The sequence below is a fragment of the Simochromis diagramma genome, unplaced genomic scaffold (assembly GCF_900408965.1).
Source record: "Simochromis diagramma unplaced genomic scaffold, fSimDia1.1 OVJJ01000630.1, whole genome shotgun sequence".
NCBI lineage: Eukaryota > Metazoa > Chordata > Actinopteri > Cichliformes > Cichlidae > Simochromis > Simochromis diagramma.
In genome coordinates, this window is record NW_024386927.1 from 180,713 (window position 1) to 199,442 (window position 18,730).

Consider the following 18,730-nt stretch of genomic DNA (forward strand, 5'->3'; position numbering starts at 1 on the left):
ATCAGTGGCTGTCCTAGCTTCATTCAGCAAGAGCCCACAGCGTAGCACTCGCCGCATGTCACTGGAGAGTGGCATTAGTCGAACATCCCTTCGGCGGATATTAGCTACTCACAAATGGCACCCTTACAAACTCCAGCTACTGCAGCATCTCAACGAGGATGACCCAGATCGGCGCACAGAATTTGCAGAATGGGCAAAACAAAAATTGGAACAGGACCCTCAGTTCACGCAGAAGATTTTGTTCAGTGATGAGGCAAACTTTTATGTGAATGGTGAAGTTAACAAACAAAACCAGCGCTATTGATCTGACACTAACCCACATTGGATGGATCCCTCCAAGACTGTTGGAACAACAAAAGTGATGGTTTGGTGTGGTATATGGGGTACAACGATAGTGGGTCCATTCTTCATCAATAGAAACCTCAAGGCCACGGGATATTTGAAATTGCTACATGATGATGTGTTTCCCTCTTTATGCACTGAAGCTGGCACGTTCCCTGAGTTTTTCCAGCAAGATGGTGCACCACCACATTATGGGTGCCAGGTCCGAGCATTCCTAGATGAACAGTTTCCTGGAAAGTGGATTGGTCGTCGTGGGCCAGTTGAATGGCCCCCAAGGTCTCCCGATCTGACCCCCTTAGACTTTTATCTTTGGGGTCATCTGAAGGTAATTGTCTATGGTGTGAAGATACGAGATGTGCAGCACCTGAAACTACGGATACTGGATGCCTGTGCTGGCATTTCTCCTGCGGTGTTGCTATCAGTGTGTGAAGAGTGGGAGAAGAGGGTTGCATTGACAGTCCAACACAATGGGCAGCACATTGAACATGTTTTATAAGTGTTCAGAAACTTGTAAATAACTCATGAAAGAATAAAGTTACGTTGAAACCAAGCACACCATTGTTGTTCTTGTGACATTACCAATAAGTTTGGGCTCTGGTCACGATGTCTCATTCGCGATGAACCTGCTGAAAGAGAAGCATCATGGCTGAGCATCTTCGATGATTTATCCCCTTTTTAGGACTTTTTAGGACACAAGGACAGCATCCTCTGTATGCTGGAAACTTTGTGATGTTAGAGTGAGAAGTCTCATAGCTTTGAAGCTGAACTGAGTCTGAAAGGTATTCACCATCACACAAACTCCTCTGGTGAGGTGATTTGGATGCACTTTCAATTTTTTTGCTATATGTTCCTCAAGGTGTTTCCTTTAAGCCCAGTCTCTAAGTGAAAGAATAAATAATCTCATCTGACTTTCATTACACAGAATCAGGTTTCAACAAAGTTGAAGTATTTTTTAACTTCTCATCATACAGTGTAAATTTGCATTATTTCATATCTTTGCATATATAAAATATGCTCATGCTCCCCAAAACACAACGTTATGCTTTCCACATATTAACCATCAGTTTAATTGCTGATATATCAGCATATATATCACCATATAAATAGTGTACAATCACACAATTAAAAAAAAGATATTTATTTTACATGTCAAACCATCTTGTCTTATTCCACATTTGTCTGTGTGAGAAATGATAGCCGTTGTCGTTTCTAGCAAATAAGCTTGACAACAATAGACGATTATTGCAGTTGTGCTTTAGTGAATATTTGTGTATTTGTAGTAAACAGCAGGGTATACATATGTTTACAACAAAGGAACGTGGCTTGTTTTGAAGGAATAACATCACGTCTCAATATACACAAAATACAGAGTATTAAGAAACATGTAATGTAGCATCACATCCTATCAGCTACACAAATATACACAAATATATGTGTAAAATATATGTGTATATTTCTGTATCTTGTGATACTCATAAGCTGCATATATACACCACTCCTAGCTGTCATTTAATAGGACTCTGCTATTTGACTGTTATTGTCCACATTTTGACACTCATGGCAGAAAGCATCACTGCAACTCGCTCAACGCTGGTGAGCTGAGAACGAGTACGAATAGATAGCCACACACATTCGCTCACACACTCAATACACATAAACAAACACACACACATAGCCAGACTGAGTGTCAGAGGGAAACTGAAAAACAGTTTGAGCAGGTGGGGATTTGGGGATTATCGGGGATTGAACTCTTTCGGGGATTGAACTCTTTTAGGAGGAATGGAAAACTCTAAATGTGTGACCCCTGCACACACTAGAAACGAGTAAAGCATACCTCGACATTCAGCGTGATTGGCAGGAGTTCCCACGATAGCTACAGAACAGTAATTGTTGAGGGGGCGTGTGTTTGACTGGCTGTGATATTAACTGACAGTGTGCTGTGTGTAGTCATTATGAAACTCCACTGTGACCTTAATCCACCATTGCTAAAGGCACTTTGAAGCTTTTAGACTAACATTTGGCCCTCTATGCTTACTCTATTAAGGTTTCTGTCTCCCTCTCTTCCTGTCCATCTGTTGCCCACTTTTCAGTGGACAGTTTCATGGCCTGCGATCAGCAATTCAGAGGCTTTAAACAACTGTATTGTAACTTTGAAAGCTAGATTTAGACACAAAACAAAAAAGAAAGTAAGGGGGAGCAAGAACAGTTGAAAGTGTATGAGAGACGGAGTGAGACACATCATCCACATAATGCTTCATCACTATTATGGGGGAAAAAAAGCCTCTACAGCTTTATTAAAATGACACAAAATGACACAAAATGAAACAGATTAAGATAAAGGAAAACGCTTTAAACTTTTAAATGACATACTGAGATGGAGAAAACAAGTGAAATGGCAGAAAGATCAGCCATTCTGCAAATTTAATTCCACAAGCCTGCTTTGTCTTTCTCAGTAGAACTTGGAGAACTGTGCAGTTTAATGCCAATCCAATGCATTTCATCTGTCTTCACAGAGGGACACCAAAATATCTGGAGCTTTGCCCATAAACTTGGGAGTTCAACAGTATATAAACTACAATGCAAACCTAATGTATTTGTAACCTGGAAGACACACCAGTGATTCATGTGGGATATGGGGGAAAATTCCCTCTCATCAATCCAAAAACCCTAATCACCTCTTCCATGAGCAAAGGAAAGTAACACTGCTGTAGGATAGTGAGTCCAAACCCACCTCAGAGAAAATTGAATAACTCTTTGGGTTCCCTCTTATTTATCTGTTTAAATGTGTTAAAGCCACAACCAATACAGCCTTCATTCTCACAATATCAACAACTGATTGTCCCAAATATCAGAACAGAATTAGGGAAAAGGCTTTTAAATAGCCCCTGCTTCCTGGAATAATTCAATTCAATTCAATTTTATTTTTATACTTCCAAATCACAACAAGAGTCGCCTCAAGGTGCTTTAATATATAATCTACAGCAGAACTGAAATGATCTGAACTGGTTACCTGGGGGGAGTTTAAGTCCATCTTAAAGGAACAAGAGAAAAACTCTTTTACTCAGTGTGATTGTTTTTATTGTCTCTCTTAATTAGGGATGGGTACCGGTATCGGTTCTGACATAAACGGTAGTAACCAGACCGAAAAGCAGCGCACATTTCGGTGCTTTATTTCAGTGCTTTTTTTTGCTGAGATGTCACACACTTTGTATTCCAGCCAATCATTTTAACTTTGCAAGGATAGACGTTCTTTTTGAGCAGAGCTACAGATTAAAAATGCCCAAAGCGAAGCGGTCAAAGTCTGGCTGTACTTCACAGCAAAAGATGCAAACTCAGCAGCAACAAGTGCTTTAAGCTGATACTGTGATACTGTCAAAGGAGGTAACACCTCGAATCTGATGAAACACCTGGCGACGGATAGCGTTTTTTTCAACTCCGAGAAATGCGCCGTATTTGATAGCTTGCTGCGAGACCTCACACCGAGCACATCTACTGCGGGTGGGTTGCCTGTTATCGGACTGGGAGTTAGAACATCCCCCAAAACCCCGAAGAGGAGAGTCCTGGCCCCTAGCCCTGCCAGTGTAGCAGAAATGATGAGGATGATGATGCAGCAGCAGCCGTTCTTCTCTGCGTGAGTAGCTTAATGTTGTTCGTGTGTAATTTACGTTGAGTAGGCTAACCACGTTATTACATTAATGCATGTAAGGTGAACTAGCAAACATCATCATAGCTACATGCGGCTGTCTTCTTGTTTGATGGCAGATGCTCCCTTCACCCTGGCCAAAAAGGCTAAAATGACCAAAGAAAAAGAGGGAAACAGTTAAACATGAGAGGTTTTTGGACCAATTTTGTGTTCTCCATTCCTTAAGCTAAGTTTAAGCACTGGTTCGAGCACCGTTTAAGCACCGGCACAGTTTCAAAAGTATCGGTTTGGTACTGGTATCGGATAAAACCTAAACGATACCCATCCCTACTCTTAATGATCTGTTGTTGTATTTTTCTTTTTAAATGTTATATACTTATGTGGTACATCTATTTTTGACATTTGTTGCCATGTCTCTTTTGAAAATGAGATTTTTAATCTCAATTAGATTTTTACCTGGATAAATAAAGGACACACGGCTTACTTCCAGGACTTTCTGTGTTTTGTTCTTTCTTTGGACTCGTGGGCCCCTGATTCTTTTCTTGATTCCTTCGCTTTCCTTTCTCTGTCTTAGTCATGTCTTTACATTTTGTCTGTCTTAACTGTTCCCATTTTTCTTCAGTTCCACTTCCCCTGTCTTGGTATGGCTATGTCCCATGTGTCCCACTTGTTACCCCTCAGTTTATACATTGTCTCTGTTTTCCTTGGTCCTGGCTCAGACGCCTGTTCACTAACTGTGTATCCATGTTCCTACTGTTCTAGTTTACCCAGTGTTGTCCCAGTTTACATATTAGTTACTCAACAAAAGGCAGCCAACAGCTGAGTTGAACTTCATTCATGTTGTAGGCATTTGGGTTGGTCCTCACTATCCACTCCGCACAGTCTGCCTCCCGCAGGTCGTTACAAGCTAAATGAGCTAAATGAGACCTCCTGGGCTCTCCACCCTTTATGGGGCCCACCTAAAACAATCAAGCACCGGTGGATCATCTGGCAAGTGCTTCCTCCTATTACAGGCTGGAAGTGAGGGTAGGCCATCATGTAATCCCGCAGCCTTGCTGGTTCTCCTTTGATTCTCCAGAACCAGTAGTGCCTCCAGCCTGAAACAGTCTGAAACACAGAAAAAATTTGTGAAACTTTGTGAAATATTTATTTCAACAATAACAGATTATCATTTTTAAAATGCTTTCATATGTTCCACAGTTTGATCATTTTTTATTTTTTCATTCTGTGGACAACAATGTGCATAAATGCAGATTCATTGCTAAATAAATCAACTTTTGTAAAGTTAAGTTATTGAGTACACAAATCCTTTGCAGTGTCTTAGGCAGCGTCCCATGTTTTGGAATTAGCTTTAGCCCTTCGACACACTGGTGACCTGTCCAGGTTCCAGGTTGTACCCCGTCTCTTGGCCTGTGGCAGCTGGGATGCACACCAGCTCCCTCTGACCCTGATTAGGATGGATGGGTCTTTGTCATGGTCTGGGTGAGCCACCTGTGTTTTTCCACTGCCTCCCTGTGCATCTGTCCCTGGGCGGAGTCCACATCACTTCACCTGCTCTCCTCACCTGATCGACATCCAGGACAATCAGCAAGGCAGTATTTAAGACCAGCGTCGATATCCCGTCTTCGCCAGTCCATCTGTTAAGCTCTTGTGAGTAACAAGCAGTGTTGGTCAAGTTACTTGAAAAAAGTAATCAGTAACTAATTACTGATTAGTTCCCCAAATAAGTAATCCCGTTACTTTACTGATTACTTATTTTCAAAAGTAATTAATTACTTAGTTACTTTTTAAAAACACGATTTACAACCTGAATAGGTAATAAAGCGATAGATCTTTCAGCCCAATTCTACTTTTTCTGCATAATCCATCATATAAAATGTAATCAAATGAAAAAGTCTCTTTTTAAAACTTGTTTTATTAGTTTTAATCTTTTAACTTCATGCATCAAGCAAAAATTTTATTATCTGCAACATTCACTGACTGGAAGAAATTAGTTTAATATTTAAACCTATTTTCTGCACATTCCAGCACATAAAATAAAATAGTTTTTGTGTTTACACTCAGTCTTTCAAATAGATGCAAGTAAAACACAGCAGAAAATAAATAAAGTCAAAGACTCAGCGGTCCTGTTGCTCTATTTTCACCTGTAAAGCAGGAGTGGGGTAGGCGGAGGTTTACCCTGGTGCAGGTGTGCCGCGGTCAGTGGAAGAATCCGCGAGTTTCTCTGTGAGTTTCCCATTACGTCGTAGCTACTCGGTGCTTGCTCGGAAGTTTAGGGGTTTGTTTCGGTGTAAAAAGAAGTTTTCTTCCCACGCACAGCGGACACTAATGTTTTTGTCACTTTTTATGGAATCAAACTCAAAGTAAGGTCAGTACTTCCAGGCTTTAAACGCTGCACGCTCATACTCTCTCCGGCACTCGATATATGATCCATTGTTGATCTGCACACAGCTGTTGTCACGAACGTCGCACTCGCTTACGTCACTGTCATGAGACATTCTCGCAAAAAATCACGGTTTTAGTAACGCAGTAACGCAGCGTTCCTACGGGAAAGTAACGGTAATCTAATTACCGATTTTACAATAGTAATCCCTTACTTTCCTCGTTACCTGAAAAAAGTAATCGGATTACAGTAACACGTTACTTGTAACTGTCCATGCTTACAGACTCATTCCTCTCCACCTACCTGTCCTCCTGCCTTGCCTCTGTAGTGACCTTGGCTTCAACCTTCTGAAATATCCAGGCACGTCCCAAGTTCGTTTTACTTTGCCTTACCTAAGTTTGTTATCAGTTCCCGTTCTCCTGGTTTTCACAAAATTCCTTGCACTTTTTCCCAAGCTTACCACCCAAATAACTATTTACTATACCTTTATCTGGAAATAGGAAACATTACAATGCAACAAGATCTTGAACTAAAATCGTTTACTGAGTGATGTATGAAAAACAAAATCATTAAATCAAACAGTTACTTGGACTATCAAAATTCAGTAAACTACTCTATGATATGCTTCACCACTTTACCTTAATGGGTCTCACTCACACACACACACACTAACCCCAAATCACCAAGTCCCATTGTTGTAGGGTTGAGTCACTGCTTGTGGTCGTGGGAACCAGCGTCTCTGTAAAACAAAATGGCGCCTCTCCTCTGCGAAGCCACCTGGTCAGGTTTAAGACAAAATCACTGCCTACACGCTGTCTGTGTACAGTAAGAAGATCTGCAAGCCTACTCCCATGGGGCTGCTAATCTAATCTGGGCAAAGGTACAATCTGTAGTCCAAGCTGCACAAAGCCACCTCTTTGTTACTCAGTTCTTTGCCCGTGGACGTGCATTGGGTTATTCTCGCAGTCCCTCACTAGTTTCCTCGTTGATGCTAGCCACATCCGCCCTCCTCTCTCTTCATCGCCCAGCTCTGTCCTTCCTCTACCACCTTTTTTTTTTTTTTTTTTGCCTGTCCCGTTTGGCTCTTTTGCCATCATAATTATTGTCTAAAGGCAAAGAAAGATGCCCAATGGATTTACTTTACCAAATGGACCATCCCAGCCTTGCTATTTGATTCACCTTTTATTGTTTATTTTATTTTCACTTGCTACACACGGGACAGACTTGACTGGGGGAAAGAAAGAGGGAAAGAAAAACAGCGGGGAAGAGGGACGGTGATAAAGGGCAAAAAACAAAAACCAACAAAACAAACAGAAAAAAAATCCATCTATCAATCACCTGGATCACCTGTTGAGAAAGAAAAAAGAGAAAACAAACAGAAAAAGAAAGAGCAATATAATAAACAACAACATCACGATAATCTATGTGAATATAACAGTAAATACTAAATATTAAACATTATTGTGCAGCACGTAATATCGACAGCGCACAGTCTGCTTTGAGGTAGGAGCCAAAAAGGGTGTAGTTTGTGGGTGTGAGCACCCGTGTGTACACCTGTGAGCATGGACGCGCTTGTTTTTAAAAGGTTTCTTCATGTAATGATCTGCTAGAGGGTGTGGGGGGGCCACAGCCCCGTCCTCCAGGGCATGAAGCAGGTATGGAGGAGATCAAAACTCCAGACATCCAGAGGCCCTCAGAACACAAGCGACCAAGGAAGACCAACAGAGGGCCAGCCGTGGCACTGTCCCAGAAAGAGCTGAGGAGAGTCCCAGATGAGGGCTCACTCAGCAGCCGCGGAGCAGAAGCCAGGGGGGGGGGGTGCAGTGACGTGCCCGTGAGCTCCGCCGGCAGCCAGCTGTGCCTGAGTGACCGAGCCCCAGGCCAAGAGGCCGGGGGCACCCCACCCCTGGAGTGGCCCGAGCGAGCCCCAGGCTCCAGGCACCGATAAGCAGCCACCAGGAGTGAGCCGGTGTGTGTACCTGGGCGCCCATCCCCGGACACAGAACCACCAACGCACCAATGTCTGAGGGCGTCTGCCACCGGCAGGGGGAGTGGTGGGGGGAGATAGGCCTCCATACCTTGGAGGGCCTGAGATGTCCCCAGAGAGGTGGCGTCTGATACCCAACCTGACATATGGACACAGACATACAGGCACACACAGACACAAACATCCATTCCCACCCTCATGCTCTCATATGCACTTACTCCACACTCAACCAACGTGGAGACACACATAAAGAGACGCTGTACACACGATCACACTCACCAAGAGAACTCTACGCCCCGTGTCTAGGTACCCTTGCCCCTGGAGGGGGGAGCTGCACCCAGACCCAGGTGGTGTTACCCTTTTCCCTGCGGTGGGGAGGCAGACCGCCCCGTCTCCGCAGCAGCAGGGAGGCCCCACACTCCAGACCACAGTCGGACAGCCAACTCCTCCTCCTAGCCCCCCCGCTCCAGCAGGCTGCAGAGAACGGGGGTGAGAGAAGACTCCAAACCTCCCTCCGCCCACTCATATGTAGTGTTGATGCATGTGTGTTCTAAGGTGCATTTAAAACCCAGGAGGGCATGGAGCTACCTGCCAGAGAGCAGCAGGTAAGCGCATAGTCCCTCCTGCTAGCCCTCAATGTCTACGTGTATTTAAAATTGAGAGGTGGGCAACGACGCCAGGGGTGAGGTGTACACCCTGATGGTCTTTTGGAGTCCGTGTAGCGTGCCCACCCCCAAGATCCTATATGCATGTGTCATGAGAGTGTGAGTAATGTGAATGTCTAAATTGTGAGATAAAATTGAGGCACAGGCAGCCAGAAGGGGACAGAGGGGGGGATGCCTCCCCTGCACCCTGGTGACATACCCCTACTCCAAGGACCTGCATGTGTGGGTGATTGTGGTGGAGCGGGAAGAGGGAGGCAGCTGGAGATGGGGAGGGAAGGAAGGGAGGGGCAAGTGACCCCTCCTTGGGGCCAGCTCCCCCGCTGACCCCAGTAGGCACCCCCATACTCCGCAACCCGCCAGGGTAAGGGGGCCCAGGCCCATCCGGACCGGGGCCCAGAACAGCAGCGCCACCCGGCCCCACAGAGCCCGGGACAGCCCACCCGACCCCACCACAGAGAAAACTGCACCCACCCCTTCATCCACTCATCTTCCAGACTACACAAGACAATAGACGCCCAGGCTGAGATCTTCCCCCACCTCTCCTGTATCTCCCCCTCCTGCGGAGTGAGTTCCTGAAGAGAGGAAAGCTCCTGCAAGGTGTAACAATCTCCCCCACCAGTTGAAGAGACCCCCAGGTGGCTCGATGCACTGGCGGCACCGTGCGCCAGGGCCGGGCCCCCATACACCCACCCGCCCACAACCCCAGCAACATACCAACCAGGACCCAAGGCCCCGAGGCCCAGCCAGGGCCCCAGCCCGGAGACAGAGCACCCCCAGAACCTCACGCCCGTCTCGGACCCACCCCGGGGCAGCCAGGCTACCAGGTCAGTAACCCACGTCCGTCAGCACAGACCCTCCCCTAGCCCCGCTGCACGCAGCCACGAGGAAACCGTCATCTAAGAGCCAACAGAGCCCCCAATAGGCCATGACCGCTACCCTGGGTTGAGCCCCCCAAGGAAGATGCTCCTGGGGAACCCCCCGACGCCCTAAGCCTGTCCCTACCCCCACACCAATCACAACAGCGAAGGTGGCACTAAACAAAAGGAATTACTAATGTAAAAAGAAAAGTGGTTTTATTTATATATGTTTATATATAAATATATGCGGTGGCCCCTAGAGACAAAACATGTACAAACTCCAAAACACATTTCTAGCATGAACTGAACTTCCAAAACAGAGCTACCTAGATCACTTAAATTACACAATTAAAAGCATGAAAGCATATGTGTATTGTTTGTGTATTTATACACAAGCATTCATATATAGTCAAATAATAAAAAAGAAAAAAATGTTCATTTACCTGTTACTACCACACACCAAATCCGGTCGTTGGTACTTGCTGGCTTGTGTAGCCACCAGGTAACAAAAGCTCAACACTGCCCCCTAGCATCCTGGAGCACTTCTGTTTTCTTTTGTACGTGTTTTGGAGTTTGTGCGTGTTTTGGAGTTTGTACGTGTTTTGGAGTTTGTACGTGCTTCAGGGTTTGTACGTGCTTCAGGGTTCGTACGTGATTTGAAGTTTGTATGTGCTTTGTCTGTAGGGGCCACCGTAAATATACTTTTATTTATTCACTCCACATAAAATGTAATAAATAAATAATATAATACCAAAATCAACTATTCACATTTCAACTTTTAACTATTTAAATTTTCAGCTTTTTCCTTTTACATATTTAAAGTGAAACAACACAAAACACTGCAAACCACAACACAATTAAATATAAATTATAATATGAAAACAAAAAGAAGATGCATATTCTCTGTCATATGGACCTGCATGAATAAACTTTCTGAATCCTTTATCATCTGCAACTGAAAATAGTTGTGGATGATTACTATACCTTTCTAATGTGACGTTGTTGTCCCTGGCTCTCTCTCTCTCCCTCCTGATCTGTTCCCGTGCTACTGAGTGTAACTACCGCCCCTTCCCCCTCTTCCCAGCGTAAGGCACAAGGCTCGCATGCTGAGTGGAGCAGAAAAAAAGTGCGAGAGAGAGAGAGAGAAAGAAAAAACAAACAAACCACGGCTCCCAATAAAGAGCCAGCTCGCGTCGTTCATGTCAAAGATCCGGCTCTAACGGTGTGTTCACACCGAACGCGATGGACGCGAGCGTCAGGTTTACATGTAAAGTCAATGGAAAGGCGTGATGACACGCGATTGCGGGTCCCGCAAAAATTCGGAAGCAGATTTGCGTTGCGAAAACGCCAAAACGCGTGAAACGCGCGTCAATGTAGCGCGTCTGGTGCGTTTGACTCGCGAATATAACCACGCGCATGAGTTTTTGTGTTGCATTTTGTGCATACGCGCGTTTCGCGTCTACCGCTCGAGTTGGAAAAATCTGAACTCCAGCATCAAATCGCGCCGCGACAACCAATCAGGAGCCTGGTGACGTGGCTGTGACCTAGGTCAAAGGGGCAGATCCAGCCAAAGCCTTTAATCCGGTTGTTCAGTGATGACGTGACGAATCCTACTTCCAGGTCTAAAGTAGTCTGCGTTTAATATGGCTTTTGTGTTGTTAACATGTTTAATGTTATGTATTTTCTTCTATTTAATCTCAAAAAGCTCCTAAAACAGTCAGTGATCCCTGTTGACCTCCCTCGGCTTTTATTACCACTAATCATTTATTTAAGCTCAGTTTTTAAAACCTTAGGATGTAACTACAGCCCAGCCCATGCAGCAGTATATTAATGACTAACCTCGTATTGTGGATGGATTATCTCAGTTGTTCTCCTGGCTGAAGTTTGGTCCTTTTACAGCATCCTGCCATGCGATTACATTTGTTTCTGACCACCGAGAACACTCACGTTAACTTTTATTGAGTGGAAAAAAAGTTAGCTTGTTTGTATTATGCTAACATAGCTGTGTCGCTAGCGGTCACGTAGCACATCATTATATATCAGCTAGCCCAACTTCAGTAACCCTACAAACGTCACTGCTGTTTAGTTTTCTGTCTTCATTTATGTTGGAAGTGATAGCAGAGCTGTACGTTTGAATTTGTTTCCAAAACCCCGCAGTCAGGACATGCTATATTGTATTTAGATAGAAGCTAGCGAGCTAACTCCCTGCTAACTTCTAACTCCGTTAAATGTCATAAATTCCCGTTTTCATGGATGCCTGGATGTTAAACTCAATTGTTACACCTGGTAGAGCAGAACGCTGATCATTTTATTAAAGATGAAAGACTTTAGACAGTTTTTCAACTCTCAGTAATGCCACAGTAATTGTTTGATATATGGACCTGCAGCGGAGTTTAGACCCAGACACGGCTAGTGACGTCAGACTGAACAACCGGATACTTCAATGGAGGGGAAGGCTAATCAATGCGGTAGCAAACAACTTGGAGCCGTACGACACCAGCTGCTTTCTGTACCGAGACAGGAATAAAAAGGACCGAGCTTGGAGGAAGATATGTGAAGAGATCGGGCAACCTGGTAAGTTCATTCATTTCTCTTTTGAAAGTTTTTACTGACCCGGGGAAGCCGCACAAAAGCTAGCAAGCCACCGCTATTTTCCCACTGACGTACAAATACCGTTCTGCTTTTATGCATGTTGTCATTTAGGAATATATTTTATTGTTTATTAATAAACAGCACACAGTGGTCCCGCTGTTCATCCGTCACTGCTTCGCTTTTTTGCTGATTTTTTTATTGCACAGTACAGCATTGCATTCTGCAGCCTGTGATTGCCAAATCTCCTCCGTGCTGTGTCTCCTGCGCTTGCCAAATTTATCACGCTTGGTTTTGATAACCATCACGTCCAATAGAAAAAACAGCACAAAAACACCCATAACTATGACCCTCATTCGGAAATACACACCTGCACTGCGAGGGGAAAAGGCGCACGAAAGTGGCGGGCAGATGAAGACAAACCGCGGCATAATAATACTTTTACGTTTTGCAATCTACAAAGGTTTGCACTTTGAGAATCAATTGTGAGAACTGTGACCAATGTTCATGTGTGTGGGGAAAACAGTGTATAAAATGCGTGACCAGGGGCTAGTTATTCTGAGAACCCCTGCTGCAATAAATGAGGCACCACTGTCTACTCTACGATTATTATATTCAACCTGTTAACATTTAATACTGTATTGATAGAGCCAACTGATTCTGCAGCAGAGCATCCCCAGTCCCTGAGCTCCTGCTGCTGCACCCACAGGTATGTACAGCAAGCACTGATACCTTTTTAGTCGGTGGGATTGCCTTGTGATCACCTTTACTAAATATCTACAACCAATCTGATTATATCCTGTTTTTGTTTTTTTCGATGTTGAAATTAAAATCTAGTAGCAGCCTTCTCATTTCTTTGTGTTTTGTGCTCTTTTACAGGCCCACAGGGGAGGACGGCTCCAAGGCAGCTGAGGGACGGGTCCCAGGACGGTCCATCGGTGCTGGAGCTGGCCATCCTGGTGTCCCTGAAGAGGCCACACCAGTCTCCAATGGAGCATTTCCTCCTCAGCCTTGTTCCTGCTCTGGAGAGCAGCTGGTCCTTTTTATTCCTGTCTCTCTGTAAATACTTATATTTTATATATTTATGTTTAATGTTTTTCTGTTTGAGAATTTTAATATTATTTCAAATAAATTTTTATGACTAATGTCTCAGTTCTACTACACAGCAAATGTTGGCACACGACTTGACACATGTAGAATTTATTTCATATTATACTAATGACAAAATATACTAATACAGTGGGATGCAAAAGTTTGGGCAACCTTGTTAATAGACATTATTTTCCTGTATAAATCGTTGGTTGTTACAATAAAAAATGTCAGTTAAATATCATACAGGAGAGACACACAGTGATATTTGAGAAGTGAAAAGAAGTTTACTGGATTTACAGAAAGTGTGCAATAATTGTTTAAACAAAATCAAGCAGGTGCATAAATTTGGGCACCACAAAAAATAAATGAAATAAATATTTAGTGTATATCAATGTGTGTGTCTCCTATATGATATATGGGGTGCCTTTGTCTGGACGTGCTTCCCATCCAGAGCTGCACAGCACAGAGGAAAGTTCCAGCGCTCCTGGAATCCCTCTGTGATGGACCGCCAGTCTCCAGGTGAAGGCGCAGCCATGAAGTCGTCCACTAGACAGTCCCAGATGGCCGTCGCTGCCTGGGGGGTGATCTGGCTCACCGTGGACACACCGACTCTGTAACTGAATGCTTGGTCGTGAAGGAGTCCCCGGTGACAAGGAACCTGGACAAAATTGTTCAAAATCAGTATCATGTGTACTGTAGTTACAAAATACATTATTCAAATTCCAAAATACTTTTGTGATGTCAGATTTAAATTACAAAACATGAATCTTACATAAAACATTTTGTAATTATAAGGATAATTACGAAATGTATATTAGATCATATCTAAAACAGTTGTGTTTATTTTAACTTTAACATATCATAATTTGATTGGTAGCAACTTTTGCCTCTACAGTGTGCCAAGCACTCATAATTCCTAAACATGTCAATCAGGTAGGAATGAAGTAAGACATTAATAGAAATAGAGTTGTATGTTGACATGTAGCCCTTTCCTTGCTTAAATCATTAATATTTTTGAAAAATTAATCTGTGATAAGACCTAGCTTATCAAGATAGAACCATGTAACTAAAGATGAACCAAACTGTTCAGTTTTATCTAACTCTGTTTTAATAAAGGCTGGTGACCCCTGCTATAGAGTCTGACAGCTGCAGGGATTATATACAAATATTCAACTATCCCAGAATTAAACCAGGTCTAAATAAAAAGGAGTGAGTATCACTACAAAGGTTAACTCAGTGGTCCTAATGCTACAGTTTGATATCAGCAAACACCAGCGCATACATTGATGTGACACCACAGCCATGCTATCATTCAAACACTGATAACAGCATAAATCGAATTAAATCGGGACTTGATGAGACCTTCTGAGTATCACTAGAAATATTATAAACAGTCGTCTTTGTACCACAGTTTGCTATCAGTAAACACCGACAGCATTCACTGTTAGCATAGCACATCCATGTTAGCAGTGTATAAATGGATGGTTTAGCATATTAGCACAGGTATCAATAAAGGACTACCGTATTAAATACTTTTACTAACCTCAGGCAGATGGACAGGCGCTCTGCAGGTGGGATTGAGCGCCTGTAATTGGTGTCTAGGCGGGCGATGCTGGGACCGACGAGGGGAAGCAGGTCCTCAAACTGGCCGACGGTGATAGCGCTGGAATCGGCCGTCATCCAGGCACAGCTCCTGGAGCAAATGGTGAAACTCACCAAACTGCTCACGCCTCTGGAGGACCTGATGGACCCAGGTACGGCGAGGACGTCTTTTACGCCGCTGCTCTGCTCTCCACAGTACATAGAGAAGGGAGACTCTCTCTTCAAGTGCTAGCTCGACAGCTGCCATCTTGCAAAGATACCGGTCTGGCACAACTCCCTCCCACATTTCCGGTTCACACGCGCGATGGATCTTTCTTGGACACGCGTTGAGACGCGAATGTGCACGCGTCAAATTAGGGGCGTTTGGGGCGTTTTGTTCGCGTCCATCGCGTTCGGTGTGAACACACCGTAAGAGCCATTTCGTTCGCGACCGACCCATCAGTACAATACATGTTTTAAACTCTCTACTTTGATAAATAATGAGGAATCTCTCCGAGGCCATTGTGACATGCTTCCTCTTGTCTCAGTCTCTTGTCTCAGTCCTCTGTTGTTCCTCTGGTGTTAATTATATGTGCATTTGGGTCCTCCACATCAGCGGTCCCCAACCTTTTTTGCGCCACGGTTACAGTACCAGCCCGTGGCACGGGGGTTGGGGACTGCTGCTCTACATTACAATTGATGTGCTTATCTCACAGACCTTGACAGGTTATAGATTTTCAGCCTAAGCTAAGGAAAGCCAATGAAAAAAACCCACAAAGACTACCAGAGGTACAGAAAAACCAAGAGACCTTGAAAGGGTTAAGGCCATTGTAATACTGTCACTGAGTGTACAATAGATTCAAAGGTGTGTGTGTGTGTGTGTGTGTGTGTTCATGAATGAGAAAATCTGTTCCACAGTAAATCTGTTATCCCCACAGATGGTTCCTGATGAGCTAAAGACAACAGCCAAAAAAAGCCAAGGACGGTACACATCACTCTGAACTTCATGACACACACACACACACACACACACACACACTGTCTTTATTAGCATTATTAGAGCTGTAACACTGTTAAATGTGACAAATGTTTAACTTAAGTTATTAGTTTATGTTCATTTTGACAATATTTGGGCCAGAGAATTGCAGAAAATATACACTCAACATCATCCTAGAAAGGATCAGAGTTACGGTGTTCAAAAAACTGTCCATCACCACTGACAACACTGCTGTTGTACACCCTGGAGACAACCCTTTACAGCTGATGTTATTAGTAGTTTTCTATTGAAAGATTTCTCAATTCTTCTTGGGTGTCAGCCAGCTACTCTACTGCAAATCCCTCCTCGCTGGAGTCTCACTGCCTACTACTTTAAGGTTAGTCCAGACTTCTGGTGTTTGTCCAGTCACCTGGTATCATGAAATTTTCCATTAAAGGCATGACAGTTTATTTGTTTGAACATAGAAGAACAAAGTTTTTGCATGGCATTTTGCACCCTGAACAATGCCCTAACCTCTACCTTGACCTTATCCTTAACCTAAGGAGCTTGTATTTGAAATATGTAGTGGTAAGTGGTAAAATACAATGAGGGTTTCTACAGGCAAAAACATGGCTGTGCTATGGGCTCCCCAGTGTCACCAATTGTAGCCAACCTTTACATGGAGGAAGTGGAAAGAAAGGCTCTTGGCTCTTTTAAAGGGAGAGTACCCAGCCACTGGTACAGATAGGTGGACGACACCTGGGTCAAAATTAAAACACAAGTGGAATCCTTCACTGTTCACGTTAACGCTGTGGATAAAAACGTCAAGTTCACCAGGAAAGACACAAAGAACAACTGTTTGCCTTTCCTGGACTGCGCTGTGCACATTGAAGAGAATGGCAACCTCAACATCGAAGTTTACCGGAAGCCCACACACATGGACCAGTACCTCCTCTTTGACTCCCATCACCCTCTGGAACACAAACTTGGAGTAATTAGGACCCTACACCACCGGGCAGAACATGTTCCCTCTAAGCCTGAAGGGAAAAAGAAGAAACACACACATGTAAAGGAAGCACTCAAAATATGCAGTTATCCTAATTGGGCATTTATATAGTCAGCAAAGATGCACAGAAAAGAAGATCAGACACCAGCGAGGGAGAATAAGAAAGACAAACGCAACAACATTGTCATCCCCTATGTAGCCGGTGTATCAGAGAAACTCAGGAGAGTTTTCTCCAATCACGACATCCCAGTGTACTTCAGACCCAGCAACACACTCAGACAAAAACTGGTTCACCCGAAAGACAAAACTCCAAAACACAAACTTAACAATGTAGTGTATGCTGTACAGTGGTGCGAGGAATGCCCGGACCTTGCTGCATGTCTTGATTTGCGGCTGCTTTACAACAGTCGACTGTGGTAGTACACTCTAGTGGGAGGGGCTACGAGCTCACATGGCTTGTAGCTGTGCTGGAGAGCAATCTCAGGTGAGCTATTTACATCTGCAGTAGCTTTAAAGGACTATTGTTTGTTCTCTTGCCAGTGGACTACTTTTCTTCCGGTTGTAGAAGAACTGACACACGTCCGCATTCAGTGCCATACACTTTCTTTATTTTGCTGGCCAGCTATCACGATTGTTTTCTCACAGACAATACAAAGACATTTTAGTTATTGCCAAATAAACCCTCTCTGATCACGGACTGAGGAAGTTGAAGTAGCTGTGCCGGAGAGCAATCTCGGGTGAGCTAGTCGGGAATATTTACATCTGAGAAAAGACTCTCTCAGTAATATATTCACATATATTAATGCAAATATTTCTTTTTTTCCTCTTTTCTTCTTCTCTTGGTTTACATTGCATTCCAAGGGACTGTAAGTTGTTCAAGTTGTAAACATTTGCACTTAGAGTTTGTTAAGTTTTATTTGATGTATCAGTGTCAAGCTGATGTCTAAGAGGGTGTGGTAGGGACATATGCGCTGCAGTCCAATTCTTTAAAGCATTAAATAAATTGTCCTCTGTTGTTATCCACATTGTTTCGATCATTCTTTGGTGAGTGGACATATTGGTTACATTTCTGTTATGCTAACATAGCTGTGTAGCTAGCGATCACATAGCACATCATTATATACCAGCTAGCCCAACTTCAGTAACCCTACAAACGTCACTGCTGTTTAGTTTTCTGTCTTCATTTATGTTAGAGGTGATACCAATGCTGTGTGTTTTAATTTATTCAGAAATCTGTCAGTCAGAACATGCTATATCATGTTTAGGTGGAAACCAGCGTGCTAACTTCCTGCTAACTTCTAACTCCGTTAAATGTAATACATTCTGTTTACATGGATGCCTGGATGTTAAACTTAATTGTTACACCTGGTAAAGCAGCAGCACTGATCATTTTATTAAAGATGAAAGAATTTACACAGTTTTTAACTTTCAGTGATGCCGCAGATTTTGTTTAACTTTGGGACCTGAAGCAGAGTTTTGGCCCAAAAATGGCTAATGGAGTCAGACATAAAGACCAGAAAGGGCAGTTAGGGCAGTAGACTTCCTGGCTAATAATGATACAGACCAATACAGCAAGAAAACGAGTAGGATTCATTACAGAAAGAAAAGA